Source organism: Bufo gargarizans, chromosome 2, assembly GCF_014858855.1.
Source record: "Bufo gargarizans isolate SCDJY-AF-19 chromosome 2, ASM1485885v1, whole genome shotgun sequence".
NCBI classification, from domain to species: Eukaryota; Metazoa; Chordata; class Amphibia; order Anura; family Bufonidae; genus Bufo; species Bufo gargarizans.
In genome coordinates, this window is record NC_058081.1 from 529,393,735 (window position 1) to 529,401,595 (window position 7,861).

Here is a 7,861-nt window from a genome sequence, read left to right on the forward strand (position 1 = left end):
GGCAGGTCCCTTAGTCTCCATGCCATGTCTAAAGCACAGACACCATTCTGAGCCCATATAGCAGACACAAGCCAGCCATAGGGTGTTGCAGGGATAGTTTAGGGATATATTTAGTTAGGCAGGTTGAATTAATAAGTAGAAAAGTTATGGTTTTATTAGCAAAGGAAAAGCTTAGGGTCAGAGTTCTCTGTGTGTGGGGGGGTGTACAGTATGTGTGTTTTACAGTGACGGAAGGGAAGCTGCTGGCAAGTGTGGCCAGTGGAAAATTGTTCATGTAATGCACTTCAGTCACAAAAATCCTGCAGTACCTGCACAAACATAATTTCATCATAAGTAGCCAAGCTTTTACAGTTCATAAGTGTTTTATAGGCATATTTCCAGCACTTCCTACATCATACATTTCAAGTCAAGGCATTTTATTGTGTTAATATACTAGTTTAATTCAAGGCATTTTATTGCGTTAATATACCAGTTTAAGTCAATGCATCGATATATCCGTTTAAAGGAAACCTGTCACGTTGAACATGGTGTTTGAGCCATGGGCAGCATGTTATAAAGCAGGAGAAGCTGAGCAGATATATAGTTTTATAGGAAATGAGCCAGTATAACTGGTATTTCATTCATTTAAATTCCTGCTTATTCTGTTGTTTGAAGTCAAGGAGGCGGTCCAATCAGTGATTGACAGCTATCTGTGTATGCACAGTCATAGAGGGAAGGCTGTCAATCACTGATAGGACCGTTTCCTTGACTCCAAAGCCCAGGATGAGCAGGATTATAAATGAATGAAATACAAGTTATATTGAATCGTTTCCCATAAAACTATCCATCTGTTCAGCATCTCCTGATCGATAACATGGTGCCGGTAGCTTACACTGCATTTTCATGGTGACAGGTTCCCTTTCATTCAACGCATTGTACTGCGTTAACACGCGAGTTTTCAATTAACGTTTGAGTCATCTGGTTCCTACAATTTATCCACCTCCTCCGCTGCTTCCTCGATGGACACCCCCCTTCCCCCAACAAAAACAGGGCAGAGCATTGCTTTTATTTCACCTCCCCCTGGTCATATGTAGTGTTGAGCACGAATATTCGAATAGCTAATTTTTATGGCGAATATCGCCACTTCGAGAATATTTAGAATATAGTGCTATATATTCCTTATATCGAATATTCAGCATTTTTTTCCATCTGAACACATTCCTCTCTGCTTCTTGCTTGTGGGCCAATGAGAAGGAAGCAATGTCAAGTTCAGAACAATACTTAGTGCACCAATCAGTAGTCAGACCTGCTAAAATGTGTAAAAAGTTGCACGTAGTGCGAAAAAATATTCTAATCACTGCCGATTAGCGCAATCGCGAATATATTGGAGCACTTGATTCTATCTGCATATAAAGCTATTCTAATGTTCTGCCATGCCACCCATTTTCTCCAGTCTCAGGAAACTTATACCAGCTTGAAAAATGTAGCCAAAATTGACCCACGCCTGTATTTCGCTTTACGAATTCACATTACTTTATTTTTACATTGCCAATTTTTCGCATTCAATAAAATAATCTCAAATTCGAGAATATATGATGAATATTCTACAAAATACTTGTGAAATATTGCGAATTCGAATTGCCCCTGCTGCTTATCACTAGTCATACCGTATGTATAAACTGAAGCATTGCCATGCTGATTAACCTGGTGAGAGTAGCCACATAGCGGATCAGTTGCTAAAGTGTATCAAGCTGCAAATATCCCAATGGCTGTCTACCCGCCAACTAAAACAGGGTAACATGGTCAGTGACCATGGCAGGAACATCATGGCTGCACTGCATTGGGATTGTGGAACAGCTCTTCCTGTCTGATGTTTGTGCCTAATTGTATTGAAACTGTCATTTGGCATTTTGGGCACTAGAGGCCACTGTTTTGCAGCTACAGTCAGCACACTCTGAGATTTGAATATGCAAAGCAGATGATGACTCATGAAGTGTGCTTCTGAAGAGAACGAGGAAGTGGGAGCTAATCTGACATGGTTCTTCATCTGTTATAGGGCCAAAAGAGGAGAGAGAGTGCATGTGGAGGAATGGGAGGGACGAGGATTGAAATTATTTGGGGACTGGGAGATTATGTCCTGCCGGATACTGCCAATCTTGTCTCTGACGTAAGTGGCCATGCCATCAGCGCAGAGGTCAGTGACAGGTTCTGGAACTTTAGGAATTAGAAGGGAATGAAAATGTAGTGTCCCACTAGGTAGGAGTGGGCACTACACAAGGGTCAATTGGTGTGCGCGTTACTCCTACTGACAAGGAACAGAAATGTTATATTTAATTGTGCCTTTAATGTATGTTCTAATGTGTTTTTATATGCAATGTTCCTATCACGATCGGCGTGACTATCACATACGTGACACAGAGGGAGGGAAAGAGGAAGGCCCTGCCCAAGTGAGAGGGAAGGACCCCTGACTCACCTTGCGGCTGGCACCTGGCTGCCCTGACGTCCCTAGACGGGTTCCTCACCCGTACGCCGATCACGTGCCTAAAACCCTGGCTTTCCCTAAGATGAGCCCTAGATAGTGAACAGGGCGGTGGGAACACTAGTCCGCACCACTAGCTCTAAAGGAAAACACCAAGGGGAGGACAGACAATACAGACTCAACATATAATCCCAGGTGGGCGACAACAGGAGACAACAAAAAGTCCAACAGGGATCCGGAGGGTAGCACTCTGGAACAACAACCAGGATTCACAGTTCCAGTGGGTCAGTATAGAAGTCCAGGCAGGAAGCTCTATAACTGGCAACTAGAGAAGTGTGAGAGGAGAATATAAGGAGGTTGGGAGTGGCAGACAAGAAACAGCTGAAGAGGAGAAGCTACGGATCCCTGAGTGAGACAAAAAGGATTGCAAGGCAAACACAGAAAACAATCACTAAGAAACAACGTGATCTTTAGACATAGAGCACGCAGCCACCCGCTGCGACTTCCTGACCCCGGGTATAACGGAGTCAGACGTGGCTCTTGACACCCTCGTGACAGTACCCCCCCTTTCACGAGGGGCCTCCGGACACTCAGGACCAGGTCTCTCAGGATGAGAGGCATGGAAAGCCTGAATTAACCTGTTGGCGTTTACCTCTGACGCTGGAACCCACATTCTTTCCTCGGGACCGTAACCCCCTCCAATGCACCAGATACTGAAGAGAGCGGCGGACCCGACGAGAATCAACAATTCTGGATATTTGAAACTCCAGATTACCATCCACAATAACAGGAGGAGGTGGCAGCGGTGATGGTTCTAGAGGTGGAACATACTTCCTGAGTAACGACTTATGGAAGACGTTATGGATCTTAAAAGTCTGAGGTAGCTCCAGGCGAAAAGCCACAGGGTTAATGACGGCTATTATTTTATAAGGACCAATGAACCTAGGGCCCAGTTTCCAAGAGGGAACCTTCAACTTAATATTCCTAGTAGACAACCACACATAGTCATTCACTCCTAGGTCCGGACCTGGCGACCGTTTCTTATCGGCCATGCATTTATATTTGCCACTCATATTTTTCAAGTTAGCTTGCACCTTCTGCCATACCGATGAAAGAGATGAAGAAAACTGTTCCTCTTCGGGAACCCCAGAAGACCCCCCCTCTTTGAAAGTACAAAATTGGGGATGAAAACCGTATGCACCAAGAAATGGTGACTTGCCAGTGGATTCCTGACAGCGATTATTTATGGCAAACTCGGCTAACGGTAAATATGATGACCACACCTCTTGGTTTTCAGACACAAAACACCTTAAATATGTTTCTAGGTTTTGGTTGGTACGCTCAGTCTGTCCATTCGACTGAGGATGGAAAGCTGAGGAAAAGGACAAGTGTACCCCCAAACGGGAACAAAAAGCTTTCCAAAACTTAGAAATAAACTGGGTTGCCCGATCCGAAACCACATCGGAAGGGACCCCGTGAAGCTTCACGATTTCACTGATAAACACCTGAGCAAGAGTCTTAGCATTAGGAAGTGCGGGTAGCGCAATAAAGTGTACCATTTTGCTAAACCTGTCTACTACTACCAAGATAACTGTTTTACCCGCAGACAACGGTAAGTCAGTGATGAAATCCATTGACAGATGTGTCCATGGCCTATTGGGGATGAAAAGTGGCAATAAAGACCCTGCTGGACGTGTATGAGAGACTTTCGCGCGTGCACAAGTAGAACAAGTAGACACGAAATCCATTACATCCTGACGCAACCTTGGCCACCAAAAACGACGAGACAATAGCTCCAAGGTTGCTTTACTACCCGGGTGCCCAGCAAGTGCCGAATTATGATGTTCCTTTAATAATTCAAGACGCAGGTTTAACGGTACAAACAATTTCTCTGAGGGGCAAGAGGCCGGGGCGTCCCCCTGGGCCTCTAACACCTTTCCCTCTAGAACAGAGTGTACAGCAGAGACAACCACTCCTCTTTGTAAAATAGGTACCGGATCACTAACATTACCCCCTCCAGGGAAACTACGAGATAATGCGTCTGCCTTGGTATTTTTTGCCCCAGGACGATAGGTGATTACAAAGTTAAATCTGGTAAAGAATAGCGACCACCTAGCTTGTCTAGGGGTGAGACGCTTAGCCGATTCTAGGTACAGAAGTTTTTTGTGATCCGTAATCACCGTGACGGGGTGGATTGCTCCCTCTAAGAAGTGACGCCACTCTTCAAACGCCAGTTTAATCGCCAACAGTTCCCTATTTCCAATATCATAGTTCTTTTCTGCTGTAGATAACTTTTTGGAAAAGAAAGCGCAAGGACGCCATTTGCCAGGAGACGGACCCTGAGACAATACAGCCCCCACTCCCACCTCTGACGCATCTACTTCAACAATAAAAGGCTGGGAGACATCAGGTTGAATTAGAACAGGTGCCGAGGTAAATCTCTCTTTTAGAGAGGAAAATGCAATTTTAGCGGCGTCAGACCATTTAGAAAAATCAGTCCCCTTCCTAGTCATGTCAGTAAGGGGTTTAACGATCACTGAATAATTTTTAATGAACTTTCTATAGAAATTTGCGAAACCCAAAAACCGTTGTAGAGCTTTAAGGTTCTCAGGAAGATCCCAATCTAAAATTGCCTGGACCTTCCTAGGATCCATAGGGAAACCTGAAGCAGATAATAGATATCCCAGGAACTGTATTTCCTGAACGGCGAAGACACATTTTTCAATTTTCGCATATAATTTATTCGTCCGTAGGACCTGCAGTACTTGCCTGACATGTACTTCATGTGTTTTCAGATCAGCCGAATAAATTAAGATATCATCTAGGTATATGACTACAAACCTGCCGATGAGATGACTAAAAATATCATTAATGAAATGTTGGAAGACAGCAGGGGCATTGGTCAGACCGAAAGGCATGACTAAATTTTCATAATGCCCCTCAGGGGTGTTAAAAGCTGTCTTCCACTCATCCCCTTCCTTGATACGAATCAGATTGTAGGCCCCCCTAAGATCAAGTTTGGAGAACCACCTAGCACCCGCAATCTGATTAAAAAGGTCAGGAATGAGAGGAAGAGGGTATGGGTCTCGGATGGTTATCCGGTTTAGCTCACGGAAATCTAGGCAAGGACGCAGGCCCCCATCTTTCTTTTTAACAAAGAAAAACCCTGCAGCCACGGGTGAAGAAGAGGGTCTGATGTGTCCCTTAGCCAGACTCTCGGAGATATAATCTTTCATGGCTTGTCTCTCGGGACCCGAAAGATTATACAACCTGGACTTGGGTAATTTTGCACCGGGAATCAGGTTAACTGGGCAATCATAAGGACAATGAGGTGGTAGCTTCTGACAACCCTTTTCAGAAAAAACGTCCTCAAAGTCCGAAATAAATGTAGGTAGGGAAGCTATGGAGGCGATTAAGCAATTGTTATTTAAGCAATTCTCTCTGCAATGTTCACTCCACTCCAATATCTCCCTGGCCTGCCAATCCACCACTGGATTGTGCGCTACCAACCAGGGAAGACCCAATACCACAGGAGAGGGAAGGCCCTCCAGAACGTAACATGAAAGACACTCATTATGGTGGTCCCCTACCCGAAGGTGTAAGTTATGGACAATGTGAGGGAGGTTTCTCTGAGACAGAGGAGCAGAATCAATAGCGAATATGGGAATAGGTCTCTGCAGCGTTCAGAGAGACAAACCCATAGTGCGGGCAAAATGGGCATCTATCAAATTTACCCCTGCTCCACTGTCTAGAAAAAAAGAAATAGACTCCGTCTTAACACCAAAAACAATAACCGCTGGCAACACAAATTGAGATGTTCGTATGGAGGAAACGTATACCCCCCGGCTGACATCCTCTGCACAGCCTGGGGTTAGTTGTTTTCCGACGGTCTTTTGTTTTTTGAGAAAGGAGGGACAGACATTAATGAAATGACCCCTCCCCCCACAGAAAAAACAAGCCCCCCACCTACAGCGAACCTCAGGAGGACGGACCTGACGAGAAGTTCCTCCTAGCTGCATAGGCTCATCTAAGTCAGTACAGACTAACTGCTGCTTGGGAGAGGTTACCAATTGCTCAGGAATTTTCGATCTCTCCCTAAGACGTCTATCTATTCTGATAGAGAGGGACATAACAGCATCAAGGGAAAGGGGGGTCTCATACAGCGCTAGCGCATCCTTAACCCTTTCAGATAACCCAGAGCAGAACTGACTCCTGAGAGCCGGGTCGTTCCACTGAGTATCTGTAGCCCACCTACGGAACTCTGAGCAATATTCCTCTGCTGGCCGATCTCCCTGTAGGAGTCTCCGTAAGGGTCCATTCACACGTCCTGTTTTTTTTCATCCTGAAAAACGGTCCGTTTTTTGCGGATCCGTTGTTCCTGAAAATGTTTCCGTATGTCATCCGTTTTTTGCGGATCCGCAAAAAACGGGAGCATGTATACATTTCAATAATCAAATAAAGTTGTTTGGATTTCTTTGAAAAAAAATTGAAAAAAATAAATAAAAAAAATTAGTTATGTGTTTCCAGGAACGGAATCCGCAAAAAACGGATGACATACGGAATGACATCCGAATGTCATCCGTTTTTTGCGGATCCATTGACTTTGTATTGTACCAGGATCCGATTTTTCAGGACAAGAATAGGACATGTTTTATATTTAAACGGACATGCGGAACGGAACAACGGAAACGGACAGCACACATTGTGCTGTCCGATTTTTTCCAGGACCCATTGAAAATGAATGGGTCCAGATCTGGTCCTGATCTGTTCCTGAAAAAACGGAACAGATCAGGAAAGAAAAAACGGACGTGTGAATGGACCCTTACTTCGACTCAGCCAGGGCGACTCGGTCAGGGTCATCATATATGAGACCCAAAGCCCCAAAAAATCCCTCCACTGACTGGAGAGCCTGGGAACCAGGGGGTAACGAGAACAACCAGGATTGCGGGTCCCCCTGAAGCAGGGAAATAACAATCCCCACCCGCTGTTCTTCATTACCTGAGGAGTAAGGGCGCAAGTAAGGGCGCAGCTTAAAATATAATTTGCAGGCCTCACGGAACGTCACAAATTTGTCCCTTCCCCCAGAAAATCTGTCAGGAAGAACAACCTTGGGTTCTGTAACAACCTGGTTACCCATAGCAACTGCTGGGCTTGCGGTCTGCTGCATTTGCTGCTGTTGGAGGACAGACGCCTTCACTCCTGCCACCTCCAAAGACAGGCCTTGAAGCTGTTTTGCCAAAGCAGCAATAGGATCCATATTGGATTCTAAGTAGAGAGAAATTTTAATTTTTTTTCTCCCAAAAAAATAAGGGCCAGTTATAATATCACGATCGGCGTGACTATCACATACGTGACACAGAGGGAGGGAAAGAGGAAGGCCCTGCCCAAGTGAGAGGGAAGGAC